At 33.6% G+C, this 19,652-nt stretch overlaps 1 long non-coding RNA gene and 1 pseudogene across 1 annotated transcript; one reads left to right on the top strand and one right to left on the bottom strand.

The window, feature by feature from the left end:
- Nucleotides 1–6,895: 6,895 nt before the first annotated feature.
- On the top strand, nt 6,896–10,423 carry LOC133202854 (monocarboxylate transporter 12-like; annotated as a pseudogene).
- Nucleotides 10,424–14,650: 4,227 nt separating this feature from the next.
- Nucleotides 14,651–15,450, bottom strand: LOC133202712 (uncharacterized). Its single transcript, XR_009723284.1, has 2 exons — nt 14,992–15,450; nt 14,651–14,779 (listed from the first exon to the last, which is right to left on the bottom strand). It is a non-coding gene; the product is annotated as an uncharacterized LOC133202712 (long non-coding RNA).
- Between the last annotated feature and the right edge of the window lie 4,202 nt (nt 15,451–19,652).

Raw genomic sequence — 19,652 nt, 5'->3', positions numbered from 1 at the left:
GATTCGATACGCAAGAGCATGCTCTACGTACAAACAATTTTTAAAACATAGAACAAAGATACCAACAGTCTTTTTAAAGTCATCATTTTGCAAATTCTATGGTCGATACAATGATCTTTTCAGCAAATAAAATCTATCATTTAGTCGAGTCCTGACTGACGTTTTCATACTCATTGTTAGGCCATTATTTACACTGAACTGCCTAAGGATTTTTCCATTATTTGCCGATCATGACAAGGAGCACATGGCGGGTGTGACCGGTCGACAGGGGATGCTTACTCCTCCATGGCACCTGATCCCACCTCTGACGTATTTAGAGGTCCGTGTTTGCTCTGCTCCCAATTTGTATTGTTTCAATGGACCTTTCATTGATAACTGTTCCTTATCTCCATGTTTCATGTAGTTTGCATTCAGTTTACACGAAAGGCAATCCTGCATTCTTATGAATGTCTTGGAATTCTGATGTGTAAATATACTGCAAATGAAATAAGCATTTGTTTCTGATGTGAAACTTCTTTCACTTTTAGATGATTATGTCACTCCGAACGAAGTCGGTGCGACATATTGTTAGTGCTACACCTATGTTTTATACTTTTATGTTCTCAGAAAAGGCTCAGGTACCTTGTGAAAAACGGAGCTAACTTCGCGCATACTTGCTTACTCTGCTATCTAGTATTCCAGCAAAGGGATCAGTTCGGGTGACACTTAAGCTTTTGCTTGACATAGTCAACTTTCTGATTTTATTGTATTTCAAGGCTTCAAAGCAACCATCACATATAAGCACTGTCATTGAAAATGGATTTGCAAGCTTCTTTCGTAACAATATGTTGATAAAACGATAAATATCTCAATTTATTGCATAACAAGTAAATCAGTCAGTTCACAGATATCGAAGTGAAAGGAGGAAAACCAGGTCCATCATTATCATAAATTAGGAAGACAAAACAGCATTAAAACAAAATATTTTTGTTGATAAAATAATCTTTTTTCAAATGCAAGGTCATAATTGGATTTGGTTAGTAATAGATTAATTTTGCGCAGGATTCCCGATCGACTTTCTGACAGCTGGCAGAAGTAGTATTACACTACCTTCAAAGAAACTGCGCATTTTCTATGTATAATCTTACAGAAAATGAAAATAGCAGAAAGAATTTACGTTAACTGAAATAAATATACGATGAACTTTAACCAAATAATTACTTTACAATTTACTTGTTGCTGTTTATAATTATCCCTAAGTCAGTTAACTTTATAATTGAGAAAGCTAAATTATAATTACAGATAATCTCTGACAAAATAAATAATCAATGATATATGATTTCTCAACAAATGAAATGAAACGAAACAAAATCCAAATAAAACACACATAAAAGATAGTACGTCCACAACATGAAACATGCAGAACATACACATGACATACATAAAAACAAAACAAACAAATACGCACATCTTACATCACATGAGGAGTAATGGTTATTTACCATATATTCTAATCATGTCTAATATTGTACTTGCAGCCATTAGGACACTATCCTGTTTATAAAACGTATGGTCTATTTAATTTACGATATGGTTAAAATTTGTTCAGGAACACGAAAATTGACTATCTCATATATTACTCTTGAAATCTTTAATAAATAATAATTACTTAAATCATACTGCACTTATCTGAGTACAATTAATCAACTAAAGCAGTGTGCACACATTACAATGACTCAAGGTCTCAAACTCCTAAATAATGAAACCTACAACTTTACGTAAATAAATACTTTCATAAAATTACACCTACATTAAACTATAAATATAATTATCTGTAATCCGAGCATATTTTAATAGACAATAATTTAAGTAAATCTGACTCTGTCTGGCAAATATATTGTAGCACGAACTTGTACCACCGGGAAAGTGAAAAACCGCCAAAACCAGGTAACCTAATCGAACTACATGTACCTGCGGTGCAATGAACCATAATATTTAAATAATAAGGTCATACAGTCCCAGGTCGTCTGTAGATATAGATAGCATATTCTATAAATAAATGTAATTCTTTTAAAAATAATTATTATTAATAACAAGAACACAAATCATTCTTTCATAGTAATTTTTTATTTATCATCACCAGTTCAAACCTGAAATGAAATATATTAATTAATAGCCATTCTCTGTAAGCATTTAAACTCTTATATAGGGAGTGTGGCACGCTAGGTCTTAGATTTTTATGAAACTTGGCACACATTCCTATAATGATGTATGAAACTAAAATTCATAATAAAATGTTTGCTATGGTCAATGGTTACCATGGCAACCAACATACATTTTTCATGGCCTAAAAAATGCTAAATTTTGATGAAAAATGACCATTTTTGACTAACTAAAAGTCTTTAATACAACAAGATATTTACATGACTTTATCTTTTTGTTCAAATACATCATTTTTATAGTTCTTTAGATAATTTCTAGTATTTGAGTAACTTAATCTCATAGAAAAAATAGCCCTCCTTTTAAGTATGATTTTTCTAAGGAAAAATTGTAGATTTTAGGCTCTTTTGAAAAGCCTGGTATAAATTTTTGCGGACATATTGGAAAAAATAAATACATTGGTTTGAAAGTCCATATATAGTTGTAATGTAAACTGCAAAGAACCACTTGGTATTCATATCTTGTTTTCATGTTACCATGGTTACAAACTAATGCTTTTTTTAAGAATTCCAGACAAGGGCAATAGGTATCTACTATCAGTTTCCATATAAATACCTGAGTATTTTAAAATGGATTAAAACCAAATTTGTACATGTAGTACACAATAGCAAAAACAAAGAAAAAAAATCGATTTTCATAACAAAAGGTCAAAGGTCAAGGTCAAAATGGCTCGATTTAGATGGAAAAGTAAGGAAACTAAGCACATTTTTTCAATGCCATAACTAATACTTGTGTTTTAAACAACATAATTATGAATAAACAAAATTACAGTTCTCGTTGACAATACATGTAACTAGCATCACATGAATTGGTAAATACGGACAGAAGGTCAAAGTTCAAGGACACAATGATATATAAAATTTGCCTTTTTGTCCCCTGCTTTCACTTAAAGTGGGGGATATTTATTTAGGTCTGTCTGTCGTCTATCCGTCTGTCATTCTGCAACACTTTCGTTTCTGCACGATGTCTCGTGAAGCCTTTGAGTCTTTGCAATGAAAGTTTATATAACAATTCCCTGTGGCCTAAGGAAGATCCCCATTGATTTTAAGGTCAATGGTAAAGGTCATGAATTCATAAATTCTGTCTGTTTTAACACTTTATTTCGCACAATATCTCAAAAACTTCGAGCTTTTGCAATGAAATTTTACACTGAAACTCCCTATGGCCTAAAGAAGACCACTATTGATATCGAGTTCAAAAGGTCAAAGGTCAAGGTCAAAAATTTATACATTCTGTTTGTGTGTAAAATTTTCATTTCCGTGCAATATCTCAAGAAGCTTTTAAGCTTTTGCAATGAAATTTTATATCATAACTCCCTTTGGTCCCGCCTGCAACTCTTAAAGTATCCCGTCCTCCCAACCGCACCATCCTCCGACCCCACCCCTCAAGATCCGTACATGCTCTTTTTTCCTTAAGCAGGGGACACAGCTTCTCTGAATTAGCTTTTTAGTATAGCATTTAACTTGAGTCCTTGAAAATATTGAAAATAATTTGTCCCTGCCTTCTTCCTATGGTTTTCATTTTTTAAAATGAACATGATAAAGTAACCAATGACCAGGACTTACTCTATCCCTTCCAGGAACCATGTAAAAACACTTACCCCACATAAATTGGTAAGAGTCATAATTGTAAGAAAAACACGGATCCCTTGTGAAACATTAAGAAGCGTTATATATATATGAAAGAAAGCGGTTCATTCATAAGTGATTAACCCCAACCCGCCCCCATTCCCGAGTATAGATTTTTTGTGTTTAATTTTATGATTTTTTTTCTTTGGGTAGAAAGGGGTGGGGTGGGGGTGAGGGGCTTGTCAGAAATTTATTTATGTTTTCATTATCAATAAAATTCAACTACACAGATTTACTATTAATTTTACTGCTGCAAGGTTCAATCTACATTTTTCTTAGTCTAGAGAAATGATAAACTTGATAAAAATGATAACTTTAAATATGATTCAGACAATTTGTATTTCTATGCAAACACCCCCCCCCCCCCCAAAAAAAAAAAAAAAAAAAATCAAAAGTATAATTTTCACTGGTCGAAAGGAATCAATTACAAAACAAAACATTTTCATTACTGACCTGAACAATTTTTTTATTCTTTTTTTTTTTTTTTTTTTTTTTTGGATAAAGACCGTTCCCTTAAAGAAAATACTTGGATCAGGAACATTATCAATTTCTTTGTAAATATTTTTAAAGTCATTAAATAAAAAGTTCAAATCTGAAATATACACAGATAACTTTTCTCTCTTTTTTCTGATATCAGATACAGATAAAGGCAAACAGTAGTATTAAAAAGATTGAGTTTTCTGTTACATCCCTCACTAAAAAGGGTTTTTAGGTGTGGATTGTTGTCTACATGTAGCCTTTAAATAGAGATAAAATATACTTTTACGTTCTTTAATTTTAGGATGAGGGTGTAAAGAGTATCAGTTTATATTTTAAATGTAGCAAATCCTATCAAGTGAAAACACTCATCATATAAAAATTGTAAATTACGAATGACATAAATTCTGTTTAAAACTGCATAATATGACTGCGTTGACTATTGGTTAAGGGAAGACCATTTGATTCAAAAGGGGGGGGGGCAAATTTTTTTCTGAGTCAGATTATTTATTTTCATGGAATTGAAGGACAGATTATTTATTTCCAATATGATCCAGGACAGATTATGTATTTTTTGCTTCACTGAAAAAAAGTCTGAAAATAAAATAAACAATCCATCCCGCCCCAAGGGAAAACGCCCAAACTTTATTTCTTGGGGGTGGGGGGGGGGGGTAGGCATTTGTTTCCGGAATAATTTTTTTAACCCATAGTATAATAATAATACTTATTATAATATGGGTTAAAAAATTATTACCGAAACAAGTGCCTTTGGGTTGGAGGTTGTAGCACTTATCAAAGATGGATTATTTATTTTCCTGCCAGTTGAAGACAGATTATTTATTTTCAACATTTTCAAGAACGGACTTTAGTTTCTAAAATCTGTAAAGTCCCCCCCCCCCCCGCCCGCATCAAATGGTCATCCCTTTTATGACAGACATCAACTTACATACATCATTCAATACAAACTTCAACTTCCAGATCTGTACAAACATGTAAATGTAGCTTGACTTTAATTATTTAGGTAAAATCAATAGCCTAGTTCTCTCACATTATAATTCAGGTTTTTTTTTTTTCACATTTGTTTTAAAAAGGCACTGACTTTCCAAGGCTGTATTCATTATAATATATCACTCTGACTGAGACATTGTACCTCTTCTTACAACCAATTCAATATTATTCTGATATCTCAAGTTTATCTTTTATCTCCATTTTAAAACTCCTAAGACCTTGAGGCTTAGAGTTCAATATCATGAATGAATCAGAGCTGATTTCCTGTACCATGTGGTTTTTTTACATTTCGCCACTGTTCACTCATCAAAATTATTCTTTTGCATGCAGGAAATAAACAAAGAGGTTAAAATTTGTATGCACATTAAATAAACAGAAAAAAACACTTGATTTTACTTGAAATCCAGGATACATGTTGATAATGTAAACAACTTCCAGTCAGTTTTGTCCAATGATTTTTTTATCTCTCGCACTAAAGAGCTCACAATTATCAAAGGGAGATAATTCAATTTTTAAATGAATGTCTGCTATTTTAATCATAGATTTCCTATATTTATAGACTGAATACCAACAATGTTTTTAAATGCCTTTTAAAATCAGATGACATACTTTTTATTTCTGTGAGTAACATGAATTGAAGTAGCCGCATTTCATTGATTGACATTCCCAAAAATTGCATTTTTTCAGAAAAAATCAACTTTAGACACCGTTTCCATGGTAACTACTCAACATTCATATGATCTAACGATATTTTTTGGAGTAGTTTATGAGGTGGTAAATTCTAGCCAAATTTGAAAAAAATCTGTGACTATGCGTGCCACAAAAGTTTAAGTGGTTACAGAGAATGGCTATTAATATTACACTCAAATATTTACTATAAAATACTGGCTATAACACAGATAATTAGAAATAAATGTAAAGTATCACCAAATCACTCATTAATATAAAACATCATGGATAATATAATAACATACTTTAGACAGAAAACTTTTTCGCGTGGGGGGCACTTTTGGCATGATATTCCACAGTACTGTTCATAATACGCTGTCAAGTGAAAAGATCGGCACGTAGCAGTGTGTGAAGCCCGATAAGGTACTTGCTAGCCCTGAAAATTTTGAAAATTTTAATTAAAAAAAAAAGTCTGCAGTAAAATTGTTAGTCCGGACCTTGAGGACAACAGGATATTTTTAACAATAAATAGATTTTGACATGCTACTCTTTTTTTTCTTTTTTCCCCCCAAAATATATTGATGGTAATTAGGATAGAATGCCATGATATTTCTGAAAATATAAATTAGTAGAATATGTCATAATATTTCCGGCAAAAGAGTCTTTATTTGAAACCGAATTAGGTCCTAGGGCTATTCATATACAAGTAACACAGAAATGATCTATGCTTTGGTCTGATGTGGTATTTTGACTGATATTTTAAAATGGGATTCTCACTACCATTTTGTTCTATATTACATAATATGGCATATGTCCTTATGAATTCTAAGAAAGTAATCTTGCTTATTGAGCTACTTATACTTTAGATTAATTGAAAGAATATATATCGTGTGGAATAGATTAAAGTAAAAAAAATGGAGGAGGATAAACGAGTTCCGATAGATAGAGGCTGGGCATGGGTGATTCTTGTCGGTAAGTGCTATATATAAAAGTCATTAAGATCATAGAAAATATAGAGAACTCGTGCACTACGAACGTATACAAGAATTGCAATATTTTTTTAAACAAATGTATCCAATAAAATGTTTAAAAAGGACATCAAAAAATACAAGCTACAGAGATTTAAGATTTTGTAACAGCAGAGGCTTATTAATATTTACATAAAATTTGTTCAGGTGCGATCTGCAGATAGTATTTATGTGATAAATTGCCATACTCTCTTAAGCAAACTTCATTGTCGTGTTCCTGGTCATTGGCTGTACCTCCTCCTTTGGACTTTTCTTTGCTGAGTTTATGAGTGAATATAAGGCGTCCGCCTCCACCATCACCGTGGCATTGTCGGTACAGACTGTCATATTCAGTTTCTCTTGTAAGTCTCATATAGAGTGCAATTCCTTTTTACTGACTCTCTTTCATCATTAGACCAATCATAAGATGATTATAAACAATTTTCCAGATATTATCAAAGGAGATGTTTTTCCTTCCATTTTGCTCACCGCCCAAGCATTATCTGCAAAATCTTAATAAATTTCTCGGGTTGATATGATTTACATGTACCTCAATATTTCTTATTACAGCTCTCTTTGCCATGAATTTTGGGTGTGGTCTGGCATCTAATCGGACTTACATTATACTTGGAGGTCTCTTTGGTTGCTCGGCATATGTCATTAGTGCCATAATAAAGGACATGTCCTATCTAATCCTATCCCATGGTCTAATATTTGGTATGTAGCTATATGGTTAAAATTACTCGGTTTTAAAAAGATTTATTTTTTAGAAACTTGCATTTTCTCAATTATATCGTTCGTTTTAATTTTTAGAGAAGAGATATGGGGTAAAAATCGGATTTTGTAGTAGGAACTTTATAATGTTTTTGGTAATTGAGAAAGTTTATACTTGAACAAAAATAATGATTTTAATTATAGCAAAGCCTAGACTAACTGGCTTTGATTTTTTTTTTTTTACATGGATCTATATGTACGATGTTGCTACTGAAAATCTGATGAAAAATCCTATTCCATCAAACTCAACTTGGTATAGTAGCAAGGTAAAACAAGAGAACAAATAGTCTGACGATGCTGTCAAATCTGAGAACAATGGTTTCATATATAAAATGTGAAGATAATGAACAGTGACCAATCTTATAAATCCAGTAAAGAATATGAATCTAGAACAGGGCTAAAGGGACCCCTGGAAACATCAGAGAAGGCAATAAATGCCTAGGAGGAGTAGACATCCTATATCAAAACGATGCTTAAGCATAAGCGGAACACAGTTTACATATTAAGTAATTAATATTCTCGTGTAACACATCTCAAAGTACCTGTCTGATTGAATAAGATTTTCGAAAATTCACTTTTTTAAACATGCATTAGCCATGGCCATGTTAGGTTTAAATCACAAAAGCAAAAAATATGCAAAGTTACCATTTCACATTTTTTTTTATCATAGACATTATCTCTTCCTAAACACTGATTAAATTTTTAAGGTATATCTTATGGATTTTCCTATGGACCAGCACTGGTAGTTCTAGGCCGATACTTCAACAAGAAACGAGGATTGGAAATATAAGATAGGAAATATGGGAGCCAGCTTTGGAAGTTTGATATTCCCACCTGTCATAAGGATTCTCCTGGACAACTACGGTCTTAAGGGTGCACTTGTTGTCATTGGAGGCCTCTTTCTAAATCTTTGTGTAGCAGGAGCTTTGATGAGGCCAATTGCATTCTATAAAGAGCGGATTAAATGTACTACAGTAAATTCAAAAGAACTTATTTTGTCCCAGAACATTTGGACAACGCACGATGAAATTGAAGGTGGTAGAAACCACACACCTAATGTTGGAAATCATACGACAATAGAGAATTGTTCGCATTTCAAACTGACCCAAGAAAATTGCTACAAAGGAAGGATGTCAACTGTAAAAAAAGTTTTTCTTGATAAAACAAAAACTATATGCAACGCATCGATAAAATTTCAAGTTTTGCAAAATTTGCTTTTCAGGATGTGGATTCCCGTATGTTTTCTAGCAATAATCGGATGTGTTCAGATAGTGATTTTTATACCTCCACACGCTAAAGATCTTCAAATAGCAGATAGTAAGATTACTCTCCTGGTGATCATGATAGGAGCTTCAAACTTGTTTTCTAAGATTTTTGTAGCTTTTCTTATCCATCGTAGTTGCATGACAAAAACTCACATGATGGCTGTTTCTTTGATAATAACCGGGGCATCTTGTATGTTCATTTCATTGTACACAGACTTCTTGACAATATCAATCCTATCCGTAATATTTGGATTTTTTGGAACTGTTTATTTTGGTTTATTTCCTGCTGTAATTGCTGAATTTGTAGGAGTAGAAAATCTTTCCAGTGCAATGGCGATAAATATGTTAATGCAGGGACTAGGACTGTCTATTTCCAACCCAATACTAGGTAAATCTAGACATTTGATAGAAGTTAATGTTGAATGAATATTTTAAGGTTACTTGAGTCTTTCAGGTAACATATTGCTATATACTATATCGCTATGCGTCGAATGGTGTTTGTAATGTGACGTGTGAAACTTTTGCACATTTTTTCCAAACCACTGGGCCAATTTGGAAGAATTTTGCAAAAACGTATCCTCAGGTAGTGGAAATTCATTTTTTCTTTCAAAGGAAAATCTAGGTCTCTTTCTAAGGAAAGGGCGATAATCAAGAAATAATAAAAAGAAAGGGTCATTCAAAATCTTTTAGTTTAAGCATGCAGTCAGAAGTGATAAAAAATTTGTGAAAGCTTCTTAAAATCATGGCCCCTGGGGCAGAGATCTGGTAACAAAATGTGCCCTAAGATTTATAGAAATTTATTGATAAATTTGAAGAATTTTCCTTTCAAAAAATACAAGACTGCATATTCTCAACCCTATACTTGTAAACAAACATCCCTATGTAGTGTAGATTCAAAATTATTCAAATCATTGTCATCGAGACAGGGACGAGGCTAGAAGTTTGATGCAAAGTATATAATAATATAGGAGAATATCTTTTAAAAATCCTTTATTTCTGAAATTTTGCATCGCAGAAGTGAACAACACTTTTAAATAAACTGTTTTTATACCTACTTTCTTCTGTCATACCGATACGACTCCCCCTTTTTTATTTTTTAGTCCAATTTTGTATTTTATTTTTTAAAACGTACATAATTTTATTATTCACTGCGAAATATATATTACATCCTGGCGTGGACCAGTCAATCGCTAATACAAAAAGATACATTATACGGTTATCTATTTCAGGATATCTAAGAGACACATCGGGATCTTTCTATGCTTCCTTCTATGTCATGGGATCAACTCTTATTATCAGTGGAGTAATACTGTTCTTGGAACCTCTGTGTAGAAAGTTAGAAAGAAGAAGAGCTGATTCTAAAAACATAGAACAAGAAGTTGTTGTTACACCATAATGATGATGATGATGATGTTGATGAGGGAGAGAGAGAATGTATATAGCATTTCAATTCAGTCTTTTAATAAAAAATGTATATCCTGAATAATTACTCTTTATTTTGAACAAAAACACACTTATTTCAACAGTTGAAAGGATAACTTCAGATTTTTATCAGATACGAATATGCTAATTCTAAGTTGTGACATGATCCGGCGAGTTTTCCTTTGAAGTCAACCGTACAATAACTGCGATATAGAACACTTTTTGTAGGCGTTTCTTATGCAAACGAACAGAAACTGTACATTATCTGCAAAATATCAACGATACTGTACAGTTTATTTTTAGCGTTGAGGGAAAACTGAATCCTATCTCAAATGATATAGACATAAGAATCATTCAAACTGATTGATAGTGCTGTTTGTACTTATCTAAAATTTGAGATAAATTAAGAATTTGACAACGTAAAGTTACCAATGCGGATTCAAAAATTTTTGAAAGGAGGGAGTGAGGGTAGTAAACAAATGGTTTTCTTCGGGAAAAAATGTCCAAAATGGAAAATAGGGGATTTCGTTGGGGTAGATTCATAATCAGACCTGACACTATGCGAGTGATCGTTACGTGTTGATAGGTTAAAAGTATACACAAGTTTAGCAAACATAATCTACGAAAGCCAGAAAGAAAAGACAAAAATGGTGGGGGGAATATTGACCCGTGCGAGTGAGTGTTGGATCCGCCTTTGGTTACTCTGTATTTTGTTTCAAACATGAAGGTAATATGCCCCTTTCTTTCATCCTGTTTATTTCAATTTGGTGCCAAGAATTTTGTATACACATGTATGACGACCGGTCGATGACATTGTCAGACATTTGTTTAAGAATATACAACCTCCCCGAAACATTTTTGCTTCAAATACATTCCTACATGATTCTTACATGTATGTATCAAAATGTTTTGCACTAAATTCTTAGCATAAATTAAAAAAATGTCAGCAAGAGCTAAAAAACTATGCAATCAAATATTAATTATATTTTTGGAAAACACAATATAATGTCTCTCATACTATAGAGACCAGGACGTTCACCTCACTCGGCATTTTAGTTGCGATTGCTAAAAATGGGGAACTAAATCAACTTTCTGCCAAATCATCTGATAAGCTGAGAAACATGTACCTAAATAGGCATGTAAACTAGTGAGGTCATAAGAAAGGTCATGTCACAAGTTATTTAGAATACTCGTTTCCTACTGTATCGGAGATACAGAGCGAGGCCCGGCTCGAGCTATCGCTCTCGCCTTAAGCCCCGCCCTGTATCTCCGATACAGTAGGAAACGAGTATTCTAAATAACTTGTGACATGACCTTTTCCAAAACGAATTTATAAGCTATGGCTTCTTCTTGATGATTAGGACCAAATTGTTAGTTTTTTATCCACTGTACAAGTCCTTAAAATTCTCCATTCATCTCCTATTACCTCAATTATTATGTGTTTTGTTTTTTTCTTGGCCCTAGATCGTGAATTTTTCTTCAGAATTTTGCTGGATAATCCATAGTGGCACCTAATCCCACCTCTGATGTCTTAGAGGTCTGTGTTTGCTCTACTCCTATTTTGTAATGTTTAATGGACTTTTGAGCTGGAATACTGTTCATTATCTCCACATATTTCACTCTTTCTATTTTTATAGGGTTTGTCAAATAATTTCTATTTTTATAGGGTTTGTCAAATAATAATCGGACAGAGAGGTAAGCATATCGACACTTTCTATAGAAAATTTGGGTATATTCTTTTTATTCCGATCATCCATCACTATGTCTCATTATCTTTTACCTAGAACTCCTCTAACATTCAAAGCAGGAACCAAATCAAGATAATAAATTGTACTCTAGATGTGCAATTTGGTTTCAGAGTTTTTATTTCTTCCCCAGGGGCCAAATCAGAGTAAAAAAAAGACACTTTCCTACAAAACCTGGTTCCGAGAACTTTTCTTACATATTAAGAAGTAGCTAAATCAACTTTTGCAAAATAATTGGTGGTGTCTTGTAGATGTGCGATAAGGTTTTGAAAATTTCATTTTTATTCGGGAGACCAATGGAGGGTCGAAAAAATGACGAAAACCTGATTCCCATAGCCCCCCTCATATTTTATGCAGTACCCAAATCTTTTAAATATGATAGGTGATCTCCGAAAAAGTGTAATATGGTTTGAAATTTTCACTTTCATTCTGGGATTAGGCATGACCCATAAGAAATTGCCAAACATAATTCTCAGTGTATCGTGCTATATGCAGCAAGAATGTATTTGGTTTAAGGACTGGAATATTAAGTATTTTAAAGATATTTGAACAATTATAAAAGGAAGAGGATTGAGATGACCTAGGAACTTGTCCAACATTAAACTCAATGCAATTTGATATGTGCAGCAAGAATATATATGGTTTACGGGTGGGCATCTCAACTTGATTTAAAGCTACTTCCCATGTACAAAGGGGGGGGGGGGAGTACGTACGGGTATTAACGTCTTATGACAACATCTACCCGTAGGTTTAATTAACACATGTATGTTATACTCGTAATTCAATTCCTTTTAAATAAACGTTCTCCTTATCAAGCATGCTGTTCAAGAGAGAGTCTGTAGTTCAAAGTATATGCTGTTTATTTTTCAGCATGTGTTTCTTCTATAAAGAAGAAATTTCAGTGAATTATGAAAAACTAGAATAACAAGTAGAAAATTTAACGTGCCCAATTTAAAAAGAATACTTAGAATTTGATACATGTATATTCGGTCAAAGATCTGCATCCAGAACCTATCCATCCATAATTTTGTCAATGGTGCATCAGGTTTAATTATAATTGATGTTTCTCATATGAAGATAGGGTGAAAATATCTGTCCAGAAAAATCCTCATGTTGTATTATGGACTTTGAAAGTAAAAAAGAACACGGAAGACAATTAATTTCTCATTCTGACTTGTTCCTTTTCATTACAACTAAGCTTTTCATTACAACTAAGCTTTTTAATTTATTATATTAATAAGGTGATTTCTTTACTTTTATAGGCTGGAACATTTTGGCACCATTCAGATACCTCTTTCCTGTCATATACTTGATAAACTGTGGTATTTTCCTACTACAATTATTCATTTAATCATTAAAAATTTACAATCTTCGTGGTCTGTTAATGACAATGAAAAACTGTATGTCAGTGGTTTACATTTCCAATTTACTCAGGCCTGTACATATTCTTCTTTGCTTCACATCTGGCTCCTTGAATAATTTAATTTTCAAACGGTTCCACTGCCAGCTTTATCTCCATAAATATTTTGAATGTTTGGAATCATCTTGTGAAAGTGAAACGATGATCACAGCAAAGCTGAAAAAGATACTTTAGCTCGACGATGAGTATTTTGAATAACAAATATAGTTGGAGATGTTAACAAGTAATGTACAGTATTATAAATTGCTTCCTTGTTATGTGACTATGCACTTACTGACATACTTATTTATTTTGAAAACATGATCGATACTGATGATTCATTTAGGTACTTATAGTGCTATGAAATAGTAGGTGTTGCCTTGATTTAAATGTGAAATTGGTTGCATACATTAAGGAAATTATTTGCTATGATATTTTCATATTTTAAGCTACAGACAACATAATTGAGTATGCAACACCTGCATTTCTGCTTGCTTGATTGATTGTATTTTGTTTCACGTCCCCCACTGTGGGACGTGGAGACCGGTCCTTCGGATGAGACCGTATAAACCGAGGTCCCGTGTCGCAGTAGGTGCTGGCACGAAAAAGATCCCTCACTGCTCAATGGCTGTAAGTGCCGAGTATAGGACAAAATTTGTAGCCCTCCACCGGCAAGTGGTGGCGTCTCCATATGAGTGAAAAATTCTCGAGAGGGACGTTAAACAATATACAAACAAACAATAAAACGTCCCCTTCGAGAATGTTGATTCGTCCCCGTAAACTTTATCATGCCAACGCCTATCGTGACTGGAGACTTCGGTTTAAATGTCACATTTGAAAGACCAGCGGCTTACTTTTAGTGCCGGGCGCTTGGCAAAAGAACTATTTATATTTATGTTTTATGTTTGACGTGGCATGGTGAACAAGAATCGAACCAGGGCTTTTCGATCACGAAGCGAATGCCCTATCACGTGGCTTCCGCAAAAAAACAACATTAAATTTTCCTTATATTAGTATAATTACATATTCTCTCCCTTCGGTAAACAATAGTACAACCTTAACCCAGGAAAACATCTTTATTTTGATATAAATGGCTTCAATAACAATAAAAATCCACCAAGAATCAAACAGACCCCCATGAGGTAGAATCCACCCACATACGATCCAGTCTTGTCTCGTATAAAACCTGTAAATATAATTTGTATAGAGGCATGTAGATATTACATTTGACCACTGAACTATTTTTGAAACTACATGTACATCGCACTAATCTTCATCCTTCGCTAAAGATCTATTCGAGTTTTGTACCCTCATGCATTATATACGTGCGTATGACTGAATACATCATTTTAAGAAGAAATGAAACTTGACAGGTGAGGTACAGTGATTCCAACTTACCGACTAGTGTTGATGTTATAGCAATCGATGTCCCTCTTGTTACCGTGCCCATAACTAAACCATGACTAAGATTTTCTAATCCTATGAAATCAACTATTAGAACGTTTATCAATGAATAGTATGTACCACCAAATGACGCTTGCAGAATTCCAAATACTGCTAGCGTAACAAAATCGTTATAGAACGATGCTATCAGACAGACAATTCCATTTGCCATAATTGCTATGGTCATCATATGACACCTTTGGATCTTTTTATTATCAGAAATAAATATAAACAAAGTTCTTCCAATTAAATCACTTGCTGATGAAATCGTGAGGAGGTATTCAATCATATCTGTTTCTAATCCTTTGTCTATTGCAAACGGTGCTATGTAGGTCACAGGAATAGTACAACCAGCAGCAATAAGAAAGGAAAACACCATTAAAATAACGAATTTGGCATCTTTGAACAGAGAAAAGTCAAACAACAAAAACAAAAACTGAATGCAACAATTCCTTTTATCATTGTATTTAGAAGATGCCGAGTCCATTTGGTTCTTTGATTTTGCCGTATTAATCATATCCAGGAATCGTGCCAACGCCTACCGTGACACAGGGCCTCGGTTTTTAAGGTCTCATCCGAATGACCCGGAACCTTCACTTCAAAGTGCCGAGCGCTTGGCGAAGGAATAGTTGCTACCTCTTTTTTTATCGTCAGCCGTGATTCGAACACACGACCTCCCGCTCACGGAGCGAGCGCTCTACCGACTGAGCTACTATCTGTAAATAGAAAATTAATCATAAAAATAGCTTTTGGGGTATACTACATTTAGATATTATCCTTGGAACATGACAAACATTTTCAGTTTGGGTGTAACGATACTTTATCAGAACAAAAGCATGTATAAATGTTATTACCGAAAATACAGGATTTTGGAAACGAGTTTGATAAACCTCTATTAATTCCTTTCCCTTTGATAATTTGTAATTTAGTCATTTTTAGTTGGGCTCGTTATGAAAACTGCATTTTAGAACTTGGCTTTAACGAGGTTCACCCCTGAGCTTTTGAGCAGATTTTTGTCTTAAATTATATTTTAAAAATTCTGCATCATGTTTTAGTTTTTACAATAAATTTGGACTCCACAATTCCAATTAAACTATATTCGGTTAAATCTTCTTAATTTAATTCCATACCAAAAGCATTAAGTGAGGAACTATATTTTGTGGCGGAAGGTTTTTTAGAATCATCATCATTTTTTCTCTTTCGAAGTATTTAAAGTATTTTAAGTCTGGATTCCTATTTTCCCATGCAGCCAGCTTACAGAGTTATTCTATGCCATGAACTGTTTTATGCTGGTCCTAAACTATATATTAAATAAACTATCATGAATTCTATCATCATATGTGATAAATATAGCAAATATATTGTGAAAATCTAGAAAAAATAGCTCTAATTTAAGCTTAAAATTAGACTATTTTAATAATATCTAAAAATTAACTTCACAGAATGCTTTTCTAAATATATAAGATACTTTTAACCATTCTTCTTAAATTCAGTAAAATGTCATTACATTCAAATGATTTTATTCCTTGTTAAATTTTTAATGCCAGAAAAATGATATTTTTTGAGTGCAAAAAGGTCAAATAATTGAACATGCAAAGTAATTTTAATTTTTTTGTTTTCACAAATTTTAATGTGTCTATTTAAGATGGAATAAGACTGTGTTTTTTCCCATAATTTATTTGAATAAAAAATATAGGAGAAAAAACTTCAAAAATTGATTTATGTGTAAGACGCATTTACAGTGCAAAAAGGTCAAACTAAATGCTCTGTAGCCCCCTCCCCCCCCAAAAAAAAAAGCGCATTGACTCCCATTTTTTGTTTTGATCTTTAATTAAGCTATGTGTGTAGATTCTAAAAATATACTTGAAAAAAATTCTCATTACATTTGGTGGCAGGATCCAACCTCCATAAATCTACATATGGAAATCCAACTTATTCCCATTGTTCTATTTCAAAAATAAAATGTTTCAGTTTAAAAGTATCTTTAACATCCCAGACAAGGACTTGAAATTGAGTTATACTGTACCTACACTTAATTCGAAAACTTTATTAAAACCCTTTCCAAGACACTTTGCAGTGTGCAGTTAATGTTCTACAGAATCCCTGCCTTTACTCACAAAAATATTGACTGCTGTTAAGGAGAAACTTCAGACGTACTATGCTACAACGGAAAAAAACGGAAAAATCACTAGGCAATCCAGTGTGTAGATAATGGCCAAACAACTAGTATGAAAAACGTCAGGTATTTGACTTAATGACAGTTGTCATAAAGTTGTTTTTAAAAGATGTGATGAGCTTGAAGAATAATTATAAATATCACTTTCTGTGAAGTGAAGTGATCCACATTTACTGATCCTGGCCAAATCTCTCTAAATTAGAATCAGCAAAACTTAGAACAATAAAACAAAGACAACAAAGTTTATCATTCTCAAAAGGCTAATTTAACAATACAAATGAAACAAGAGGCCCATGGGCCACATCGCTCACCTGAGCACATTGGCTAGGAAAAAAAAGCAAAAATCAGTACAGTATTGAAAAGTTTACAGGGAGGGGGGTGTTGAATTTTAAACTACCTGATGATGCTTTCATATCAATATAACAAATGGCTTTGTTGTTCTTGAGCAGCAGATTTTTTTTCCCATATATTCATTTGTAAAAATTTGATCCCCCATTGTGGCCCCACCCTACCCCCGGGGGCCCTCATTTGAACAAATTTCATTCTACACTACCCAAAGATGCCTCCATATCAATTTGACTAATTATGGCTTTTCTGTTCTTGAGAAAAAGACTTTTTCCTATATATTCTTCTGTAAACTTTGATCACCCATTGTGGCCCCAACCTATCCCCGGGGTAATGATTTGAACAAACTTGAATCTTCACTATCTGAGGATGCTTCCATATAAATATGACCAATCATGGCTTTACTGTTTTTAAGAAAAACATTTTAAAGATATTTTCCTATATATTTCTATGTAAAACTTGGATCCCTCATTGTGGCCCCACCCTACCCCAGGGTTCATGATTTGAACAAACTTGAATCTACACTACCTGAGGATGCTTCCATATAAATATGACCAATCATGCCTTTGCTCTTCGTAACAAAAGATTTTTAAAGATATTTTCCAATATATATATATATATATATATATATATATCTATGTAAAACTTGGATCCCCCATTGTGGCCCCACCCTACTCCCGGGGGTCATGATTTTTGAACAAACTTGATTCTACACTACCTGAGGATGCTTCCATAAAAATATGACCAATCATGGCTTTGCTGTGTTCTTAAGAAGAAGATTTTTAAAGATATTTTCCTATATATTTCTATATTAAACTTGGATCCCCCATTGTTGCCCCACCCTACCCCCAGGGGTCATGATATCTACACTACCTGAGGATGCTTCCATATAAATATGACCAATCATGGCTTTGCTGTTCTTAAGAGAAAGATTTTTAAAGATATTTTCCTATATATATCCATGTAAAACTTGGATCCCCCATTGTGGCCCCACCCTACCCCCGGGGGTCATGATTTGAACAAACTTGAATCTACACTACCTGAGGATGTTTTCACATAAGTTTCATCTTTCCTGGCCCAGTGGTTCTTGAGAAGAAGATTTTTAAATGATGCCATTATTTTTTCACTAATTCCTAATTATCTCCCCTTGAAAGAGGGCGTGGCCCTTCATTTGAACAAACTTGAATCCCCTTTACCCAAGAATGACTTGTGGCAAGTTTGGTTGAATTTGGCCCAGTGGTTCTTGAGAAGAAGATGAAAATGTGAAAAGTTTACGACAACGACGACGACGCCAACGACGACGACTACGACGACGACGACAGACAACGGACAAATTTTGATCAGAAAAGCTCACTTGAGCCTTTGGCTCAGGTGAGCTAAAAAAGGTGATTGATATACAGAAAAATCTACAAACAAAACAAATATGTGTATAGGGCATAAAACATTGACCTCCGGATATTACAGAAGTGGGATCAGGTGCATAGCAGGAATAAGCATCCTCTGTCGACCACTCACACCCGGCGAGCCCTAGTATTGATAAGGTACCCAGAATATTCTGGGTATTGATAAGGTACACAGAAGCAATTGGTATGAAAAAACGTAAACTAAAACTGAAAACTTGCTTGGCTCTGGGGATCTTGTTTGGATTGTAGTTTCCTCTGAGAATCTGATATCCACACAGTTTTGTTGTAATCTACACAAAATTCGCTAGATCAAATTAAAAAAAAATATGTTTCCATGCTATTTCAAAAATGGTAATATGCCAATATGTTATATACATTCCATTGTTGTTCTTTCTCATAAAATACATGGTAAATGTTGGTTTTTTATTTCCTCTGCAAGACACGCGTACAAGTATTCAGCATTGCTACCATGTAACAAGTCACAGAGACAAATCACAATGGCAAGAGTATAAAGGAAAATTATAGTGGCTTATTTTCAATACAAAATATAATTGATAAATACTTTAAACGTACTTTTTTCCAAGGGTCATAATTCCGTGGAATCACAATTTCTGTTCAACGGATTTCTTTAATTGCAACTATATGCCTTAAAGGAACTTTAAGTACGCTGGGGCTTTCTGAGGAAAACTGTG

Source organism: Saccostrea echinata, unplaced genomic scaffold, assembly GCF_033153115.1.
Source record: "Saccostrea echinata isolate AGI-Se365-2 ecotype Australia unplaced genomic scaffold, CSIRO_AGI_Sech_v1 ptg000047l, whole genome shotgun sequence".
Taxonomy (NCBI): domain Eukaryota; kingdom Metazoa; phylum Mollusca; class Bivalvia; order Ostreida; family Ostreidae; genus Saccostrea; species Saccostrea echinata.
This window is presented reverse-complemented; position numbering and strand designations above follow the sequence as displayed.